Here is a 9,393-nt window from a genome sequence, read left to right as displayed (position 1 = left end):
CCTGTGGGTTTCTGACACTGTAACTGTTTATGGGAGTAGAAAGCCCAGTCCTTCTCCTGTACAGGTGCAGGTGGTATTGAACTGCCAACCATGCAGATCATAGCCCATTTTATAACTACTACACCCTGATTTATACATCTTAAAAAACCACGATGAGAGAGGAGCCCTTACTTTGGCTGGGGTCAGCTTCACATGATGTAGGAAGAGGGATAAGACCAACCAGTTCTTGTCATATAACATTGTTCTGTCGTCAAACCAAATCACCAAACACTCCTATAAAAGTGATTAGTGAGCTTACTGGAAATCCAGGTCAAGAGGTGGAGTAGGAAACGTCTGTCTTGGAGAAGGCAATTACACTTCTGCTGGTGGGTAAGCCAAGTAGGGCAGCCTGCACAGGGGAAAAGCCTAGATTACTTACATAGACTCTAGGGGGAGATTATGGCCCATATTATGTTCCTAATTGTTCAATTTGATTTTGCTTCTCTCCAGCCCTTGGTGACACAGCTTGTGTCCTGTGGACAACTGGAACTTCAGACGCTGTTCTTTCAAGGTGCTCAACATCCTTCGTAGGCCACACTAGAATCCAAATTGGAAACCCCAGTAAGTGAACTAGACTTTATTTTAAACTCACCTGTAGCATATTTAAGGAACTCCAATGCTCCCTTGGATTTAAGGTTGAAAACACCCAACTGTGAAATGAAGCAGGTGACTGCTAGCCCAAATTAGGGAATTTGTGATTGCTGGACTTTTGTTCAGATCTCTTTCTTTGTGGGAGCCTAATGAATGGTGGCCCAGAACTATTATATATGACTACTTTCATGTTCTCATTGCTTTTTAAATGTAGACATTTCAGACTAACTGGTGTGGTCCTGTCTTTATTAATGAATGTTATTGAAAGCTTTGCCCTATACCTAACAGTTATCATTTGTATAGATATGTTCTGTCACTTAAGTTTTTAATCTGTACAACTCAGTAATTTATATATTGTGGTTTAAAAAACTGCCTCTATAGGTATAGTTTATTTTCTAAACAGTGTTTTAGGTTCTATACCAGCAGATAATTTAATGTCACTTTCAACAGAATTATCATATCCCCCAGGGGGATTATTTTTAATTTTTTCCAGTAAAATGATAATGATATCTCTATGGGGTGGTACCAATTCAATGGCACTTAATAACAGCAACAACAAAATGAATCAGGGACATATAGAAATCATAGATATGTGAATGGATATGGAACGCACACTTAATCACAGCCCTAATGTAAGAATAATTAGGTCTTATGACATGGTCCAACTCGATACTCAACCTCATAAAGAGACCACTGAAGATATGAGGGTATAGTAAAGTGTGGTGAAGAAATCAGAGGGCTCCTGACTATCAGAATGAATGGTGTTTGAGATCTTAAAGACTTCTCTTAAAACAAGAAGCCATATAAGTGAAGGTACAGCAAAGTGCCCACAGAAGTACCCACTAGCCTGTGTGATCTAAGGATTGTAAATACTAAAATCTAAATCCAGGGGAGGGAATGGTCATAGAGCTTAATTTGTGAACTCCCAGTTTGCAGAAAGCTATGGATGAAAGTGAAAACCCCAAATCTATTTTCAGGGTTCTCATGTGGATTAAGCGTCTCATAAATCCTCTCTGATCCATATCCAATGATGTTTTAATTAATTAATTGATTGATCAATTAATTGATTTTCCCCTCCTACCCCACAGTTATGTTTACCCATCATTCACATTTCAGCTCCTCTCAAGACACCATTTAATTGTTCAAGTGTGTCAAGGGATGCTACTCTCCCCTGACTGACAACTTTAGAGCACTTAACATTCTCTTGTATCCCTCATTATTGGCCCTTCACTCCCCGCCCCCGCCCCTTCCCCTTCCATGCCTCCAAGGAACCAAAGGTGCAGGCGCTGTCTCCTAAGGCTGCCTGGAACCACTCATATACATCCTTTTAGTCTTCAGTAATCGAGTCCAATGGGGAGCACCCTATGGTTCCACATTAGGATTCCAGCAATCAGGGATGGAAGGGGCTAGTGCCCCTCCCCCCTAGTTATTAATCTTTCAGTATGATCCCTTGCAATTAATCCACATCCAGTTCAGAAGAGGTGTCAAATGCTGGCCCCTGCCCCACCCAAGTCAGAAGTCTATGCTCAGGGTTCTTCGGGGTGACTGCATGGTTTCGTGCACATCACCTGTTGCACTCCCATCTTTGTTGGTCCAAGATGGGCAGTGAGACCAGCGGCTCTCCCTGAACTGTGTCTTCAGAGTTGTCCTCTGCAGCACTGTCATTCAGGTTGAGGACATCCCAGCTGGAGCTCAGACTGGCCCCACAGTCATCTCTGTGAACGAGCTGCCCCATGGAATCACATGGTCCTAGTGAACTGGCACACCAGAATGAAGTCCACTCTCGCTCTCCCTTTCCTGTAGAAAGAAAAACAAGACCCTCTCCTTGGGTGGGTTATTACCCTGAACCCCAATTGCAATCATTATTCTTCAGCCGCACCTCTGTGGGTCATAGAGGTATATGAGAGGGTGGAAATATCCTGCTTTCATTTCTACTTAGATTTTTCTGTTAGGTTTATTTATACCCAGTGACTGTATTAACAATTTCCTAGGGGTGTGACAGGAGAGGTGGGGAAAATTGGGGAGCTAACAACCTGTGTAAGAAACAAGAAAAGGTAAAATGATTATGATGTTGATTGTACACCTCTTTTAAAATTTTTTTATCATTTTATTGGGGGCTCATACAATTCTTATCATAATCCATACATAGATCCATTGTGTCAAGAACATATGTACATTTGTTGCCATCATCATTCTCAAAACATCTGCCTTCTACTTGAGCCCTTAATATCTGCTGCTCATTTTCCCCCTTCCTCCGCACTCCCCTATCTCATGAATCCTCAATAATTCATAAATTATTATTATTTTGTCATATGTTACACTGTCCAACATCTCCCCCTGCCCTATTCTCTGTTGTCCACTCCCCAGGGAGGAGGCCATATGCAGATTCTTGTAATCAGTTCCTCCTTTCCACCTCACATTCTCTCTACCCTCCAGGCATCGCCACTCTCACCACTGGCCCTGAAGGAGTCATCAATCCTGGATTCCCTGTGTTTCCAGTTGCCATCTGTACCAATGTATATCCTCTGGTCTAGCCAAATTTGTAAGGTAGAATTGGGATCATGATAGTGGGGGTGGGGGAAGCATTTAAGAACTGGAGGAAAGTTATATGTTTCATCGTTGCTACCCTGCACCCTGACTGGCTCATCTCCTCCCCACAACCCTTCAGTAAGGGGGTATCCAGTTGGCTACCAATGGGCTTTGAATCTCCACTCTGCACTCACCCACATTTGCAATATGATTTTTTGTTCCTTAATGCTTGATACCTGATCACTTTGACAGCTCGTAGTCACACAGGCTGGTGTGTTTCTTCCATGTGGGCTTTGTTGCTTCTGACCTACATGGCCACTTGTTTATCTTCAAGCCTTTAAGACCCCAGACGCTATATCTTTTGATAGCTGGGCACCATCAGCTTTCTTCACCACATTTGCTTATGCACACGTTTGTCTTCAGTGACCATTTCAGGAAGGTGGGTACACACTGATATGATTTTTAGTTCTTTGATGTCTGATAATTGGTCCATGTACACCTCATGGTCAGACAGGCTGGTGTTCTTCTTCCATGTGGGCTTTGATACTTCTCAGCTAGATGGCCTCTTGTTTATCTTCAAGCCTTTAAGTCCCCAGACGCTATATCTTTTGTTACCTGGGCACCATCAGCTTTCTTCACCACATTTGTTTATGCACACATTTTTCTTCAGCAATCGTGTCAGGAAGGTGTGCATCCTGGAATGCCAATTTAATAGAACAGTGTTCTTGCATTGAGTAAGTGCTTGATTGGAGGCCCAATGTCCATCTGCTGCCTTAATACTAAACCTAGAAATATATGCACATGAATCTGTTTCCCCACACTCTTATATAAATATATTTACATATGTACATTCCAGTCTTTAGACCCCTGTAAATACCCTTTGTCAACTAGTTCTTTCCTCTATTTCTTTTTACTTTCTTCTTGTTCCATTATCGTGCTCAGCCTTCATTTTGGGTTACAGCAATTTCTCTCGGTTACTTTGCCCTTGCTGAATTCCTACCAGGCGTCTCTCATGCTCCTTGCCACTGATTTTGGATCACTATGGCTCCCTGTTCCTGGGTTTGTCAGCAACACCTCCTTATCGCCGCCTACCCGCTCCCATGTCCTCCCGGAACCATTGGTCCCATTGTTTTCTTCTTCAGACTATTTATCCAGTCTATCTTATCTGGATAGATCTGTATAGATAATAATATGCACCAAAAATCAAGCCATAGGAAGATAGGTGATGGGTGAGAACACAGCGATGACAACAAAAAAGGAAAACAATTACCCATAGAAGAATAAATTAATTAAAGGAAAAAAAAGTAGAAAGAAAAAAAAAACCTGTAAATAGATCAAGGTCTTATTTTTGATCTCTAGGTGTGTCCTTTAGTCAGGTCCAATGGGGTACCATGTTTTGTCCCCAGAGTCTGTCCTTTGTCCTCAAGGGCTCCCTGCTTTGCTCCCACAGTTGCTCTGCCGCACACCTTTAGTGGTTTGCCTCGGTGTCACAGGGTCAGTCTGGTCTATTTCCAGCACTGAGTCTCCAGTGCTGTCCCCCTTAGGGCCCTGGGCCATCAAGGGACAGCATGTCTTGTAGTGGGATCAGCCATATTGTCCACTCTGTCCATTGGCTGTTCAGAGTGGGGATATCGCCCTCCAGGCCTGATGGGTCAGGATGTGCTCCACTCTCTCTTCCTCTCCCTTCATTTGCTTCCATTTGTGCTGATCTGACATGCCCCTCTCCCCTAGCTGCAGCTTCAGTGCCATCCTCTCAAGTAAATTCTTCTGGGGTGAGGGGCAGTTGTCCACGTAGCTGGTATGGGGGCTGAACCCTCAGGCCCCTCCACTGGCTCCCCACTCCTTGCCGGCACACTGCATTCGTCTGGCACTGGCTTTCTATCTGGTCCCTCTTTCCCTGTGGAGACACAAACAATACCCTCCCCTTGGGTGGGTAATGCTAGACTTTGAGGCTTGCCTTGGAGCTAAATTTGGGGAATTTGTAATGATCCCTGCTTCAGAGCAGAGGACTTTTAATATTTAATCTTACTTTTCTTTTTTTCCTGAACAAGTATATATTTTACAGTTAATAGCACCAAGCCTTTACAGAGTTTGGGGGAAAAGCCTTTTTTATCTTTCCGTTGTTCCTTGCCAAGATGTTCTATCAATATAAAATTACAAAGCTTCTTATGTATGTCCATTTGGGCTAGTAGTCTCCCAAAGGTGGAGAATAAAGGAAGTTACCCCTAGAATAATGCCATCTAATTATTTTCCCACTATTTTGATCCTAGGCTTTGAAGTGAATAGCTTCCTTTTGGTCATTTATTGATTTCCTCGTTGAAAGATTTGTGTTCCCATGTGTCATCATTTTGTGCACCTCTTGCCAGATCTTTGTACTTGATGGCTTTTACAAATGCCACCGGTTTCTAATACACAATCCAAGACATGTTCTGAGTTAAAACGGCTGCATAAGTAATAAATAATTACATTATTTATCTCCTCCCGACTTTTTTCCTAGGCCTGACACTGCCATTTCCTAAACTCATAATATTTGTTTAGTAAAATAGTTTTCCTGGGATTGCACACTACTACTATTATACTACTGCTACTGCTCCTCCCCTCCTTCTTTTGCCATAAAGTCTCTCTGACTGCTTTCCTTAACCATGTTTTCCCTGTAATTCTGAGATGGAACGAAAGTGGAATGAAGCAAAACATTGAAAAATGGCCAATGGGCAAGGAAATAAAAGTATTCTTTATGTATACTGGTTTTTGAAAGAGAAACTTTCCAAGTGCAATCATGAGAGTGTTGTTTTTCGGCTTTTATTTGCAAAACAGAGAGATAAGACTTCTCTTTATAATTCTCAAGCTGTTAAATGATTATATGCAGACCTACCATTTTGTAAGTTAAACGTTTGTCATACTGCCAAGTCCAGTGAGCGCATGAGCAGGTGTGTTTTCTGGTCACTCCAGGTATTACTGGAATCCAGACTCCCTGTGTGGAGAAACCCGACAGAACAATTCCACGATGCTACTTCCCATTTTACAGGCCCTTCCTTAGCAACACATGTTGTTTTTCCAGTTAAAGATAATGCCGCGAGACTCTCAATGCTTCGAGAGAGAATCTAATAGCTTCAAGTCCAGAGTAGTTGATAAATATATGAGTAAGAATACTACAATTGTCTTCAAGGATGATGGAAATAGGCATTGATATGGACTAGAGATTAATAATATTACAGACATTTTCACATTTTATGATCGATTTATTACCCTTCCATTGAAGTGTCAGCTCGGAGACTGAGAGGGTCAACTACCCAGGGTCCCACAGATAGTGAACCACAACTGAGTCAAGTGTGCTTGATTGTGAAGGCTGACACATTTCCACTGGAGCCTATTGTTTCTGCCTTGGCAGAAGTGAGTGTTTAGAAGAAAGTATATAATAGAGAGATAGATAGGAGAGCTGAGTTATTCTGAGAACAAGTCAAGGGAGAAGCCCGGGCCTTGATTTCCTTACTCCTCTCCTCCTTTCTCCGCTGCTATGGCTCTTTCTAAATTTTACCCTTTTCCTTTCCCAAGCCCTGACCTCTGGGGCACATTAACACTGGCAGTCAATGTCTAACAAAAAAAATAAACAAAAACCCATATTGTTGACATTGAGGGGATTCAGAGCAGAGACCCCAAACCCGACTGTAGACAATGGGACATCCCCTCACAGAAGGGTCACAAGTAAGAGAAGAGTCAACCAGGTGCAATAAAGCATCAATGAATACCACATTCCTCACCCCCACTATCTTGACCACAGTACGGCCTTTCACTCCAGCCTAGACTGGAGCATGTGCACAGGTGCAGGTAAGAGATAAGAACTCACAACCCATGGAATCCAGGAGCGGGAACGGGAGTAGCGATACCAGAAGGGTAGGGGGAATGTGGGGAAAAGAAGGAAGGAAGGGAGAACCGATTGCAATGGTCAACACAAAACCACACACACACGCCTCCAGGGGGTGAACAACAGAAGCCGTGGGGGAAGGGAGACAGCGGTGGATGTAATATGTGAGAGTAAAAGTAATTTATCATTTATCAAGGGGTTATGATGGTGAGAGGAGGTAACGGGGTGAAAACCTGGAGCTGATACCACGGGCTCAATAGAAAGTGGTCTAGAAAATAATGATGGAAACATATGTAAAAACACGCCTGATACAACTGATACATTGATTGTTAAAGAGTTGTAAGAGCCCCCAATAGAATGATCTTTTAATAAAAATACTGAAATAATTTTTTAAAAGCACTGTACAAATGCTGGCTCTTAAACACACTATTAAACTGCCTTGTCAATTAGCCATTAATGAATCCTTGGAAGATACAAACTCTTATTATGATGCTACACGTGACAAAAACTGGAAGAATTCATTATTAAAAGTGCAGTTTTAAATCTCATAACAATTATTTCATTTGCCATTCATCATTTGATGAATTCTTTAATAGTCCCAACAAATGGAAATTATAAGTCTAGAACTGTTTTTAGCCTCCACCATTGTCTATGTGGCAAGTTAACATATTGGTGAATTGTGAATTCCCCCACGTTCAGACAGGTCTTTAAATATTGGCGTTTTAAAGGGTAGTCAATGAAGAACATTTTCTATTCAAGGTGTTGTCTCCTCTGTGTCTTTCTCTCTCTCTGCTCAGCTGCCACAAATCCTTCTCTTTTCCCTGGACAAACAACAAGGCTGTCTCACCCAGCTCTGAATATGGAGTCTGGTTTCTGAATAGCCAGCAAGATTTATTTTCCCTGGTGGTTGGAGTTGATATATATATTACCAAGGCAAATCCTCACATAACAAAGGAATAAATGCATAGGGATAAATTGGTTGCATAAAGTAAGTAAACCCCATCAACAAACTCTGTTTATTTTGTTATCAGAGAACTATCTCTTTCCCAACATCCATCAGAGCCCCCCCTCTTTGGCTTTTCTCACATCAGGTCACACTGAATTATGCTTATTGCCAGTGGTCAACCTACTTTTTGAAACCAATGTGCTGCTTTCGTAGTCATGAACTTTGACCCCACAAGCGCCGTACTTGTAAGGATAAGGTGTGCTTTGACATAAAGCCTGACGGAGCTCATGCCCACCAGCTCTTAGTGTGAGCTGCTTTCTCTCTTGCTTCTTGGAATGTAAAGTTGACCTGCAGGTTGGTTTAAGAAGAACACAGACAAGGCTGCATTTATTGCTTGATTATGGTAGTTTCTAAATGAGGATGCAAATAAAAGATGGAACAGCCTGAATCTGTGAAATAAGAATATATAATATTTACCTCATTTTTTTTCTTTCTTTAAAAATCATTTTATTGGGGGCTCATACACAACTCTTATCACAATCCATATACCCATCCATTGTATGTCAAGCACATGTGTACATATGTTGTCCTCATCATTCTCAAAACATTTGCTTTCTACTTGAGCCCTTGGTATCAGTTCCTCATTTTCCCCCACACCCCCTCCCTCATGAACCTTTGATAATTTATAAATTATTATTTTGTCATATCTTACACTGTCCGATGTCTCCCTTCACCCACGTTTCTGTTGTCCATCCCCCAGGGAGGAGGTTATATGTAGATCCTTGTAATCGGTTCCCCCTTTCCACCCCACCCTTCCTCTACCCTCCCAGTATCGCCACTCTCACCACTGGTCCTGAGGGACAGATCCAGGATCTCATTTTTTTTTTTAACATTAAAAGTCAGTAGTGTCTAGCACATCTATGAGGCATTGGTAGAATTCTTGCCTTCCATGCAGATGGCCTAAGTTCTGTCTCCTAGACCAGGCACCTCATACATAATTAACAGAGGCCTTTATTAGTGGAAGCTTGTGTGTTGCTATGATGCTGAATAGGATTAGCTTTCAGACTAAGACAGACTAGAAATCAAGGTTGGTAATCTACTTATAAACAATTAGCCAATGAAAACCCCGTGGATCACAATTGTCCAATCCCATCTGAGCATGGAGGTGGCACAGGACTGGGTAACATTTTGTTCCATTGTGTATGATTTCATTGTGAGTCAAGGGTCAATTGAGGGCATCTAATGACAACAAGCATAAGACCTGCTACACAGCAGGTGCTAATTGAGTGCGGCCTTACTTTGCTCCTACCTGCTTTCCCCTTTGCCCCTGCTCTTTTGTGATTTAAAATTTCTTCCCTCCACATCTTCATTTTTCACATAGGATCCTCAGTTTATCCAGGGCTTCTTGTGTGATTTTCTCTTCTGG

Source organism: Tenrec ecaudatus, chromosome 13 (assembly GCF_050624435.1).
Source record: "Tenrec ecaudatus isolate mTenEca1 chromosome 13, mTenEca1.hap1, whole genome shotgun sequence".
NCBI classification, from domain to species: domain Eukaryota; kingdom Metazoa; phylum Chordata; class Mammalia; order Afrosoricida; family Tenrecidae; genus Tenrec; species Tenrec ecaudatus.
This window is presented reverse-complemented; position numbering follows the sequence as displayed.